The sequence below is a fragment of the Chroicocephalus ridibundus genome, chromosome 4 (genome assembly GCF_963924245.1).
Source record: "Chroicocephalus ridibundus chromosome 4, bChrRid1.1, whole genome shotgun sequence".
Classification (NCBI taxonomy): domain Eukaryota; kingdom Metazoa; phylum Chordata; class Aves; order Charadriiformes; family Laridae; genus Chroicocephalus; species Chroicocephalus ridibundus.
Window position 1 is genome coordinate 35973147 of NC_086287.1, and position 13622 is coordinate 35986768.

At 39.6% G+C, this 13622-nt stretch overlaps 1 protein-coding gene across 1 annotated transcript in view; it reads left to right on the plus strand.

Annotated features, from left to right (window-relative positions):
• The first annotated feature begins 406 nt into the window (after positions 1-406).
• Positions 407-13622, plus strand: part of STXBP6 (syntaxin binding protein 6) — a 154765-nt gene continuing 141549 nt past the window's right edge. Inside the window, exon 1 of the mRNA XM_063333720.1 lies at positions 407-552. The gene's annotated coding sequence lies outside the window, so the exon portion shown is untranslated. The remainder of the gene's footprint in view (positions 553-13622) is intronic.

Here is a 13622-nt window from a genome sequence, read left to right on the forward strand (position 1 = left end):
GAAATAATGCTGCTGACAGAGTAGAAATTGAGAAGGGTGAATGCTTGAAAAGACGAGTAAGAGATGTGTCTCCAGAACAGTTACCCTCTGAGGAGGTTCAGCAGGTAACGTCAGGCAGAAAAAAGATTTTTTTCAAAGAAGAGAATAAAAGGTTGTTCAACAAAAACTTTCAGTAAGCGTAAACAGGCACAGATACTGGAAATAAAGAATTGCCAGTCACCACTAAAAACATGCTTTTATCCTCAATCCTCCCATCCCTTATACCAGCACAAATGATCGTGTGTGTTTCTATAGTGAACTGGGTCAGAGAGCTGAGCAGATAAAAATGGAAAGGAGGAAGAGTGAGGGAGGAAACATCTTCTGTCAGATTACATCCCGCATCTGATTCACTACTTTGAAATACGAACAATTTTCTGACACAACTGAGCCATGAGAGCAGGGAGCACACGGGTAAGGAGTGAGCAGGACTTCTCTAGGTGGAGGTGGTGACACATAACTGCTGAAATGGCTGCTGAGAAGTTCCCATCTGAGAAGCACCAGGATCAGATTGTGGTAAGAGCTTACTCTGCTGGTTCAAATATCTTCTAAAATAATTGACAGGCTGACCTTTTTATTAGCAGTATTTATTTGTAGCAGGATTATCTAAGCAAGTAAAACAGACAAACATCCAGTAAGAATCAGGAAGGATAAGCTACAATAAACTTATTTCTGTCTTACTGTTTGATATTTTTTCTCCTATTTCAGATGTTTCTCTCTTGCTCTTTAGCCTGAATTGCACCATTTTTTATCTATTCAATGATACGTTAGTTTTTAAGATCTTTTTTTACCTTCTCAGCTATGTGCAGGTTACCCAGCCTGGCCAGCTAATGAACTCAGGAATCCTGTTGGTCATGACATTTATTTACCTTTTATAAATCAGTTCAGAATCCAGTCTTGTGAGTAATGAGCTATAGTGAAACTTCTTTGATAGATATGTATCAAATGAAAAATAACGTTTGCTTTCTAGTGATTCCTACTTTATTGTTGAACAGGCAACAACCTGATGTTAATTTTTTAACCTGACTTATTTCTGGCAGTCGCAGAATCTAGAAGAATGTGTCATGATGCCAGTTTGCACTCTGTGTGTAGCTGCCAAATGCAGTCCCTATGTAGGGAGAAATAGCTTGTCTTTTCCTTTTCCCCTTTTCTTTCATGATAACATTTTCTGTAGGAGATTCTTCTTTCTAGCAGTGCCGGCTCCAACAGCAAAATACAATTCCTACAGCTCAACGCACAATCTATAAAATTATTTAGCCGAAACCTTCATTTTTTTTCTTCTGCTACTTTAGTCTGGCATAAAGCTTCCTTTAGGAAGGGAAATATTTTCTCTTCAGACAGCAATTTCATACTGTTGATCATCTCCTTTATTGACTAAAACCTTGTATGAAGAAATAAAACCAAGTATATTGTGATTCTTATGTGCCAGTAACTGATCACAATAAAATACAAACTCCTATAGATAGCTCCTGCTCAGATTTCCTGTGGCACTGAAGAGGCAGAAAGATACCGTTGAACTTCACCATAGCTGGATCTTGTCTTGTACGTGAGAACAGAACTGGTACCTGGCTATCTTGACACTAAAACTGCTTTTTGATCCTCGCCGCTGTGTGTGCTGGAAAACAAGGTACAATGTGGAAATTCACAGGCCAAAAAAATGGCATGTGAACAATTGGTACACATCAGGGTTCCCTAAATATCATCGCATTTATTCTTGGAAAAGTCGTCAAAATATGCAAAGGAGCACGTCAGGTCTCCTCTGCAGTCTTCTGCCCTCTGCCACACATAATTATAGGACAGTTTGATTTTGTGGAAGCTCTGTGCTCCCAGGTTAGGATGTACACCTGGTCACGCAGAGAAAATGAGTAAGTATGTGAGGTGTTATCTTAGGCCTCCTATGCTGAGATGTGGGTCAGCCCAGGCTAAGCGCGTTTCAGTTCATGCTGTTATATAAAGAATGCTACCATTTGCTGTGGGGCTTCCTGGAGCCGAAGTGCTTCTCTGAGTCTGGTTTTACTACTGGTAGAATGGCTGAGGCTCTTTAGGAGATTTTAAAAGAGGATTTCAAATGAAATCTTAGTTTCGGTTTCCTGTTCTGAAGAAGTCACACAGGACATACTATTCTACTTTTTATAGAAGCTGGATTTTACCAGTGTGTTTTAACAGATATGAAACTACTTTCAAAACACTTAAAAACATAAAACTGTGCTTCTGTACTGTTGGAGCCTCCTTTCAACATCTCTCGGGCTTCGGCTAAAAATCAAAGTATTTGCTAACTGAACTAAGCACAAGGTGTCCCCTTCTAAAACAATGGCCATACACATATATAAGAGGAAAACACGCTCAAAGATGCAACACAATCCTGTAAGAAGAGTGGTGTGTTTCTCCCTGTGTATCTTGTTCTCCGATAATGTATGAAGCTGAGAGAGGGAATGGAATCTGGTCTTTCTGGCAGTAGAGCACCATGTTTTAACACTCTCGTATTTCCAGCCTATAATGCCTAAGATTGAGTCTGCGTTGTGTCTAGGTCTGCAAGTGAGGAGTGGTTTTTGTGTCCTTTGCTGTTCTCCATTAACACCTGTGCAAGGACAGCTGCAGCTTGGCCCCTCAGGAGTCCTGGAGATTGACTATCTGCTGGTCTTAGAGACAGCCATATCAGCTGCAACAGAGATTTTACTGGTTTGAGGCTTAAATAGATAGAGAATAAAAGTGCTGGGGCATAGACGTGTTGAAGCAGAGCAGGAGTCGTTTTCAAGGTAGGATACAGACAAGTTGGTGCTTGCAATTAAGAAAAAAAAAAAAAACAGAAACGAGTATCTAGGACTTGCAAACAAAATTTCCAGTCTATCACAGGAATTGTCTTTCACACTGTGGAACATTAAAGCCTTGAGATTCCTTCATTAATCACATTTTAACAGAAAGAAATAATGATAACTTCATGAAACTGTTGTCTTATTCATGCATATTTTAGTTCTTCCAGGGCTTATAAATGCTTATATTTGTTGCGAGCAATGTGTAGCTGCTGGGATGGGTACTGACACTCTGATACCAGAACAACGGACCTCTTCATCCAGATGTTTCCTTGCCAGCTGGGGAAGCATCCCTCCACCCTGTTCCTCTGACTGTTGTCATTTGGCCATTTCTCACATTGAATTACAGAATAATTTAGGTTGAAAGGCACCTCCACTAGCATCCATCCCAACCCCCTGCTCAGAGCAGGTGAAATTTTACCAGGTTTACCCAGGACAAATCCAATCAAGCCCTTAACACCTTGAAAGCTGGGCAGTCCACAACCTCTGGGGGCAACCTGTTCCTCTTGGTAAAAAAGTTTCTTTATATCTAATTGGAGTTTGCTGTGTTCCAGTCTGTGCCTGTTGCCTCTCGCCCCATTGCTGTTCACCTCCAAGAAGAGTCTGACAACATCTTCTCTCCATCCTCCCATCAGGGATTTGCAGGCAGCAGTAAGGTCTTCCCGGAGGCTTTCTCTTCTCCAGGCAGAACAAACGCAGTTCTTTCCATTCCTCCTAGTAGATCCCGTCCTCCAGCCACCCAGCCAGCAGCGCAGGAGCCAGCCCCGTGAGAGCCAGCCCCCACGACACATCTTGTCAGCTGGGTCTGCCCTGCCTATAACTTGATGAGGTGAAAAAGTGGCTGAATGCAGAGGAAGGAGAGTAAATCGGTGTATGGTGTAAATCGGTGTATGGCCCTTTGCTAATTCATCCTGCTCTCTCAAAAAAAGTAACGGCTTTGGAATTTTATATCAAACCTGGCATTTATTTTTGGGTGAGAATAATAAAACCTTGTTCCCCTGGCAGTTAGGTGAATGTAAGGGAAATGCCAGCATTCCCTGAACTGGCTGATTTTTTTCTGCTTAAAAAACAATAGGAAAAAAAAAAAGCTGGGGCCAAAATGGAAAAATTGTGCATAATTTTTAGGCTTCACTGAATTCTACACATTTGTCCAAGGATTTTGCTAAACACAGATAAATTTGGGTTGATCTTACAGTGATAGATGGGTTGCAACTAGAGAAAATAATGCTTGATTTCTTTAATCAGAAAAAATAGGAGTGTATAAGAAGACTATTTTAAAAAAAAGATTCTTTGAATGAGCTTTATATTGCATTTGAAGAAGGGCATTTCTGTGTGTACAAGGAAGGAGGATTAGTTATAAAACTATTTTTAAAATTGCTCAGACCACATTTAAATTTATAATGTCTCTTGGAATGAAAGTATAAATATTTATGAATCAATGTTATTAATTTCTGTAGCAAATCAGATTTTTATTTAAATATTTCTGAAGTAAAACTATTTCCTCGGATAACAGAATCCAAATGATTAAATAAACAATATTCATTTATAACAAATATCTAACATGATAATTTGCAAATAATTGTTTCTTCTGCCTTTTGTCTTTTACTATCACCTATCCTAATAAGATGTGAGCTGAAAAAGGTGATTTGTAGTATGAGAAAGCTGTTAAACTGATAAACTAAGCCCTTAAATTACGTGGAATATTAGAATAACCTTTTGTCTGAACAACTCAAGTTCAGTCCCCTGAAGGGGCTGGCTTTTCAGACATTCAATAACACCAAAGGAAATCTCTTCTGAACCTGATTTAGTCTATTAGTCCATTGTTCCGTTCCACAGGTGTTAATTGACATGGGACCTAAGAAGTGAATGGTACTTATACTGAAACTAATGGCAAATAATTACTTAAAATATCCCTTTTATGAATTATTTTTGCCTGTGTAATAGGCCATATGCTATGGAAGAAATCTTCAGAGAACGAATAGCAAGTATCTGCGATTTATAACTGATTAATTATTACATTACTACTTAATGATTATTAGAAGTTAGCGCAGCAATGCTTGTTCACGGAAGATAACATTGAAGTATGTATAACTGAAAGATGTTTATATCCACTGATACAGGGAGCTGATATGATATTAGAGGGTAAAATGCAATTTGTTCAGGGGTCTTGCTCGTTCACATACCTGCGGTGCATGCATTATATATTATTAACAAAGTCAAAAATACAAAGCAGCAGGTTTAGACAGTAGCCAAAGCTTCCAAAATTTCTGTCTCAGGCCTCTCCTCTTCTGCAAAACAGACTGAGAAAATAGGCCTACAAATTAAACTCTACAGCCAATATTTTGTGGGGTTTTTTAAACAAAAAGAAAATAAATAGCATACAAGCTTGTCTACATATACATATATACATGTTTTCCCCAGAAGAAAGAGAAAATAAACAGAAACAGATAATGAAAAACTCTTCCAGTGCTGGAAAAAATAATATGTTAAGATTTTTTTTTTCTATTTTACCTGGAGTTTTTTGTTTGAGGGTTTTTTTCCCCATTTTTCTAAGGTGGAAAAGCCTTGCTTCCCATATGAATAATTTTTAATAGGAATTTTTATCTTTAGCAACGTGAAGTGGAAAAAGCTTCCATTTTACAGCCAAATCTAAGAATCATGGCAGACCATGAAACGGAATGACATTCCTTTTTTTTTTTTTTTTTTTTTTTTTTTTTTAAGGAAAACACCCACTATGAGAGACAGGTGTGAAAGAGAACATGCTGGTTCAGAAGGTGGCACTGTTCCCCCTGTTAAGTTTAAATGCTAGTGTGTGCAAGGACAGGGCACAGCTGTCATTTAATGAAGTTGTATGAATTCCTTCCACATCCGTTAGTGCATATGACAAGGAAATGGAAAAATAAAATGTGTGTTAATGCTTTGCTTATTACTTACTGGTGAGTCAAATAATACACTATTACAATTCCAATTATGTTTCTTACCTGTCTTTCTGTGCTTATAGTATGTAAAATCACCTCTGTTCACATTATGGAAATACAGACTGTAGAATTCCTTTATGAATATCTCTTTTTTTTTTTTTTTTTATTGTTTTTGCCATGGTCAGACATTTGTGATATTGTCCATTATGTTCATTCTGCCCACAAATATACACCAAAATCAGTAAAGAGAGTATATCCTATTTACCTCTCATCTCATCTCTGTAAACTATTTTGCTATTGCTTTCTCTAATAAATAAAAGAATATTTACAGTTTTCAGTTATTTTCAGAAAGGAAAAATAATCCACTTTCTAGCTGTAATGCATTAACTGAAAAACTGTAACATAACAGATGTCAGTGCAGATTGGATTTATTTTTCCAATATGCTTTTAAATGAATGAATGTGAAACTGTTAATACTTGTTGTATCTCAGAAAGTTGGTTATATTTACATGATTTTAATGTCTGTTTTTTAATGTTAGAACTGCAGTCACGTATGTGGGAGGTAACTGATGTTTGGCAGTTTCCCAAAAGAGCCTAGCTGCTATGAGCTTGTCATTTAGGATGACAGCCATCTTTTCTTCCCTGTTTATTTTGTGATTTCATAAATCAGATCTTTTTTTCCCAGTTAAATACTGAATGCGGTATTTCTACTCATGGTACAGCTCAATAGTCAGATAAATGTTCCAGCAATGCTATATGGACAAATGAAGAAGTGTATATTTTTCTGGAAGAAAGAAATTCTAGTCTCCAGTCTTGCACTGTTTTGAAGCTGTACAGAGACATTTTCTTCTTGATACAGATAAAGAAATATATGTAGGTTCATTACCTGTAGGCATCTTGAAAATGTGATAAAATGATATCCACTAATAAACCAACCTGCAGAGGTTATGGTCAGGAAAAATAACATTGTAAGGAGTAATGTCCTGTTACTCTGAATCTATATCCTTGAATGCTGTGGAGTCAGATATACTCATGTCAGTGCCAAAGACTTTTTTTTTTTTTTTTTCAATTCTGTGTTAAAGTATCAATACAGTTATGGAAGAATGAGCTGGACTGCAGCTTTCCTTCTACATCATCCAAATTATCAGCTTAGCTCTGACTGCAGAATCCTTATTAGAAAGGGGAGTAGAGGGAATGAACAGCTTGCTTTTTTCAGATTCCAGATGGAGTGTGTAAATCTGACAGGTGGGGAAGAAAAATGAGTGGGAAAGAAAAATGTTCATACTTGTGAAATGACAAAAATCTATCTAGAAAGTCTTGAGAAAATGAATATTGGACAAACCAGGGTTGTATATTATATCTTTCCTGAGTGTAACAGCATTTGAGGGGTTAATCATTCAAAAATACTTGTAACTAACACCCAGATAATCTGCAATTGGAAATATATCAGATGAAGAGGAGTTAGCAGGGCTCATTGAAAGGGCTTTAAACTAGATTTGAAGGGGGAAAGGGGTAAAACCAGGCTAGCTAGGGATAAGCCTGGGGGTTTGAGGGTTGATGTGCCAGCAAGGCTTTTCAGTCTGTCATTTCAGTGGACATAGGGGATAGAGAGCCATGCAACAGCAAAGACACGAGGGATATTGATGTGTTAGAAACCACAGAAGGGTCTGAGAATGGTCACGTAGGAATTAGATCTTCTCCACCCAAAAAGGTGGTGCGATCAATAGCCCAACTGAAGTACATCTACACCAATGCATGCAGCATGGGGAACAAAAAGGAGGAGCTGGAAGCCATTGTGCATCAGGAAAACTATGATATAGTTGCCATCATGGAAATATGGTGGGATGACTCTCAAAACTAGAGTGCTGCATTGGATGGCTATAAACTCTTCAGAAGGGAAAGGCCAGCAAGGAGAGGCGGTGGGGTAGCCTTGTCTGTTAGGGAGTGTTTTGATTGTCTAGGGCTTGATGATAGTGACAGTAGGGTTGAGTGTTTATATGTAAGAAATGTCACCTTGGACTTCCAGAGGACAGACTTTGACCTGTTTAGGAAACTGGTTGAGAGTCCCTTGGGAAGCAGTCCTGAAGGGCAAAGGAGTCCAAGAAGTTTGGACATTCTTCAACAAGGAAATCTTTAAGGTGCAGGAACCGGCCAGCCCCATGTGCTGAAAGACAAGCTGGTGGGGAAGAAGACTGGCCTGACTGAACAGAGAGCTTTGGCTGGAATTCAGGAAGAAAAGGAAAGTTTATGGCTTATGGAAGAAGGGGCAGGCCTCTCAGGAAGACTACAAAGATTTCATGAGGCTATGCAGGGAGAAAATTAGAAGGGCCAAAGCCCAACTAGAACTTAATCTGGCTACTGCCATAAAAGATAATAAAAAATGTTTCTATAAATACATTAACAACAAAAGGAGGGCTAAGGAGAATCTCCATCCTTTATTGGATGTGGAGGGAAACATAGTGACCAAGGCTGAGGAAAAGGTTGATGTACTTAATGCCTTCTTTGCCTCAGTCTTTAATAGTAAGAACAGTTGTTCTCTGGGTACCCAGCCCCCTGAGCTGGATGACAAAGAAGGGGAGCAGAATGAAGCCCACATAATCCAAGAGGAAATGGTTAGCAACCTGCTATACCACTTAGATGCACACAATTCTATGGGGCTCAATGGGATCCACCCAAGAGTACTGAGGGAGCTGGAAGAAGTGCTCACCAAGCCACTTTCCATCATTTCTCATCAGTCCTGGCTAACCGGGGAGGTTCTAGTTGACTGGAGGTTAGCAAATATGAGGGCTGACCACAAGAAGGGCCAGAAGGAGGATCAGGGGAATTACAGGCCTGTCAGTCTGACCTTGGTGCTGGGGAAGGTTATGGATCATCTTGAGTGCCATCACACGACACGTACAGGCAATCAGGTCCAGTCAGCATGGGCTTATGAAAGGCTCGTCCTGCTTGACTAACCTGATTTCCTTCTAAAAGAAGGTGACCTGCTTAGTGGATGAGGGAAAGGCTGTGGATGTTGTCTACCTTGATGTTAGTAAAGCCTTTGGCACCATTTCCCACAGCATTCTCCTGGAGAAACTGGCTGCTCATGGCCTGGATAGGCATACTCTTGACTGGGTTAAAAACTGGCTGGATGGCTGGGTCCAAAGAGATGTGGTGAATGGAGTTAAATCCAGTTGGTGGCCGGTCACAAGTAGTGTTCCCCAGGGCTCAGTACTGGGTCTATTTCTGTTTAGTATATTTATCAACAACCTGGATGAGGGGATTGAGTGCACCCTCAGTCAGTTTGCAGATGACACCAAGTTGTGCGTGAGTGTTGATGTGCCTGAGGGTAGGAAGGCTCCACAGGGGGATCTGGACAGGCTGGATCGGTGGGCCAAGGCTGACTGTATGAGGTTCAACAGGGCCAAGTGCTGGGTCCTGCACTTGGGTCACAACAACCCTATGCGGTGCTACAGGCTTGGGTGGAAAGCTGCCTGGCAGAAAAGGACCTGGGGGTGTTGGTCGACTGCTGGCTGAATGTGAGCCAGCGGTGTGCCCAGGTGGCCAAGAAGGCCAACAGCATCCTGACTTGTGTCAGAAGCAGTGTGGCCAGCAGGACTAGGGAAGTGATCATCCCCCTGTACTGTGCACTGCTGAGGCTGCACCTCGAATACTGTGTTCAGTTTTGGGCATCTCACTACAAAAAAGACATTGAGGTGCTGGAGCGGGTCCAGAGAAGGGCAACGAAGCTGATGAAGGGTCTGGAGAACAAGTCTTAGGAGCGTCTGAGGGAACTGGGTTTGTTTAGCCTGTAGAAAAGGAAGCTGAGGGGCGACCTTATTGCTTTCTACAACTACATAAAAGGAGATTGCAGCAAGGTGGGGGTTGGCCTCTTCTCCCAACTGACAAGCGATAGGACAAAGGGAAATGGCCTCAAGTTGTACCATGGGAGGTTTAGATTGGATATTAGGAAAAATTTCTTCACTGAAAGGGTTGTCAACCATTGGAAGAGGCTGCCCAGGGAAGTGGTTGAGTCACCGTTCCTGGAGGTATTTAAAAGACGTGTAGATGTGGTGCTGAGGGACATGGTTTAGTGGTGGACTTGGCAGTGTTAGGTTTACAGTTGGGCTCAATGATCTTAAAGGTCCTTTCCTACCTAAATGATTCCATGATTCTATAATACCAGCTGTGATCCTTGTCCATGAATAGATTACTCAGTGCTAAAGAATTGCACTATTCGGTGTTTCATTTGAACCTCATTTTCCTCTATCGTCCATGTATGGAATGTTTCTCTGCTATAGAAATATGAGTCTTACAGATACAGCTTACTCCCTTATTTTTAAAATTCAATCATCTAATGTGTTTTCAGGCATCAAATGACTGTACAAGGGCCATATGGAATGCACTTTTTACTTTGTTTCACTTACATTTTTAAGATTTCACATAACTTTTAATATGCTGCGTTCCTTTTTGAGCTTGCAAGCATGAGGCTGTGATTTTCCAGATATGGGTATTAGACTACACTGCACAGGTGTCTAACTACACAGCCCTCTAGCTTCGGGTCAAGACTTACCTGCTTGCTTTCTTCACACCTGACTGTGCCGCTTATCCTGAAATGAACCAGACTTAAATAAATACAGCAGTTTGCATAAATCGTACTTTCCATTTTGCACATTTGCAGATATTGGAAGCAATGGAAAGGAAGCCAGGTTGAAAGCTTGAAAGCTAAGCTTTATACTGCAAGCCACTCAACTTCTATGTTTTCCAAATGTATTTGAAAAGCAAAAGGTAAGGAAAGAGCATGCAAAAAAAAATTTGAACATGTGATAATGAAATATGTAAGACTAAAACCCAAATTTCCTTTAACAGCTTTTGAATAAGTACATGGATATATCTGAGTGCTCTCTGCAAATCCAAGCCAGGCAGCTATACAACACTACGGGCAGCAGCAGGTAGAGGTGGGGCATACAGAAGCATATGGGGGTTTGTGAAGCAGGTTTGTGGAGAAATTGTGGTGCTCTGAACTAAAATTTTGCTGCCTGGCTAGCTATCATTGTAGGAAGATGAACTAGATTACACATGTGTTTCCTTCCGGTCGTATTTGGCAACAACTGAAGTGAAATCCCTGGTCATGCTGTATTTCCATTACTGTGAAGATGTTTGGATTTAATTTTAATTTACCTTAATTTAATTTTCTAGGCCGTCTGTTGTGTTCCCGTCTCTGAATTTGCCTATCTGTTTATATACGCATGTATATACACACTATATAAAAATATTATATGTAGCATATATGGATATATATAGTGTGTGTATATGCACAAATATATATACTTCTGGACTATAGTGTGTCATGATACAGACTTCAGCTAGCTTGTAAGCTCCTCTAGAGCACACACAGGTGAAATAAATGCTAGGTAAAATAAATAGCTTTATGTCGCTGTGCTGAGCACTGCAGTACTTTATGGCATCTGAAGATTCACAGTACAAGTAACTCACAGAAATTCTTTCACATCACTTCACACACACTTTCACATCTTTCACATCACTTATGATCCAGACCCTGACCTTCATAAGAAGTGTGATACAAAAAAAATAATAATTTGATCAAAAGGAAATTTAGTATGCTTATCTTGAAAGAAAGCAAGGTAATCCTGCACAATAATATATGCCTTTACAGAATTATTTCAAGTAAAAAAGGAAACTTACTCCCTGTTAGCCTGTCATTTTTGTATTACACCATTAAAATGTTCCTTTTCAAATTGTTCATTATTTTTTCCAGTTTTCTATACCATTAGTCTTGAAATAATTTTTTAGTTTCACATTTTCTTATTGTGTGTTTCACTTGACTTTTCATTCAGGAGCCAACACTGTTGTGTTTGGAATATCAGCACTGAAATCTAAGGAATGTTACACAGGGCCAGGGCAAAGGTCTATCTAATCCTGCCAATGGCTGACAGCAAATGCATAAGGAAAGAGTACAAGAACTAGGGCATTTAAATGATCCTTCCCCTTTTGGATTCTGGCAGATCAGTTAAGCTGGAGGTTTAAAAGAAAAACGTTACTTTTAATATCTATCAGTGGAACCATCTTCCAAAAATTATCTTTTCATATTGTCTTTTAATATAGGAAAAATATTTGTGTTGATTTTTTACTTGTGCTTCACCCTTAAGCCTTTATATTAGAGACTGAGTCAAGATGACTGTACTTTTCCCTAAAAGAATGGCCCCAGAAGCTGTGAATCCATCAAGTGATGTCAAAGCACCTAGAAAAACTGATACGTAAAAAGCTATTTCTATAGTCCAAAATGGGCTCTTGGCAGGGCTTCAAAATCCAGATATAAATTTCTTCTGACCACAGAAGGCCTGCTTCTGGGTCACAGAAGAGCAAGTGCTTTCAAGGAATATGAGATTCACGATTTTGCTCTCAGTGGAGTGTAAACTGCTAAAGGCTGCACGCCTGCAGCCTGCATTCGGAAAGAACTCTGCCTTCTTTGTATTCACAGAGGAATATCAAACTCCTAGATATCCTCTGGGGAAAAAAATGTATATGCTGGGAAAACAAAGGTCCTGCCTCTGCTGCAGGAAAGTATTACATTGATGCTTTTAGAAACCGTGGAAGGTTATTTGTGACTTGCTATGCTGTGTTGTACACCATAAATTCTTCAGGGTTTTGTTACAAGCTATTATTTTTACTACAGTTGGATTTAGAAAGCAAAATACATTTTAAGCTAGTATTTCACACCTCACTTCCTGCAAAGTGCGCAAAAGGAAAAGGTTTATTTACTGGTTGACTCAAAGAATTCTAATTTCTCTTCACATTTTATATCTTCATGCCTTAATCTAAGCTCTTTAGGAAACAGTCATACTATTTATTCTCACAGAGGCTCCAGGCAGAGATTTATTAGCAACGTGCTTCTGAATTCTTCAGATTAATATACAACTGAAATGCAAACTGCCCTTACTGATTATAGAAATTGCAGCCTATATAGCCAAGATAAAGCATTTTTCATAAACTTAAGCTGGAATCAAATTCCGCTGCATTTGTATCCAGAGCGCATATTCGAGATAGGTAGTAAGAACTACCAGAGTTTGATTAATTTTGTTTCCAACCGAAAAACCATGAATTCTAAAAATATACCTAAAATATTACTTGGGCAGCCTCTAAGAGTGCTTGGCTTCAAATTAGTCATCAAGTACTGAGGGATAATTATAGCACCATAGCAGAGTGAGTGTGAGGAATTGTGGTTCTCATTGCTGAAGCAGAGACAATTGCTCTTCGCAGGCTCTCCACCCTTGCCATTCTATAAACACTCGGTTTGGCAGAGTGGTGAAGAGACTACTTAGCTTATTTCTGCAGAAACGTGTCCATGCATTGTTAGTCTGGAGCATTAAGAGAAAATTTGTTTTTGTCAAATCAGTGGTAATTTTGCTGTCTTCTTCAATAGCTATGCCTTACTGTACCGTACTATCAGAGGCTCAAATGTGCTTATTAGTCTGTTTCCCTGGTGTTAGTAGTATCCATCTGACAACAACACCTGCTTTCCGCAGAAGTATCCCCAGAGCCTCATGACCCTCCCCTCTTTTTCCATTTCAGTCCCAGCTACGCTTACGTGCACCAAAAAAGCCACATAGGAGCAGGATGAAAAACAACCTTCTCCTTTCTGAGGCAAAACCCGTGTTTCAGGTATCTAGCAACTGATTGAAATGCTCAGGCTTTTTTTTATTTAGGCTATGAATGGCTGCATCGTACGCCTATATGAAAATATTTGGCATAAATAAACTTCTTAGGCACTCCCCACAGATGCCTTGATCACCACCAGGCTTTCTCTCCATCTTTCACCAAAACCTGAATTGTGCACAGTAACAAACTGCTCTATGCA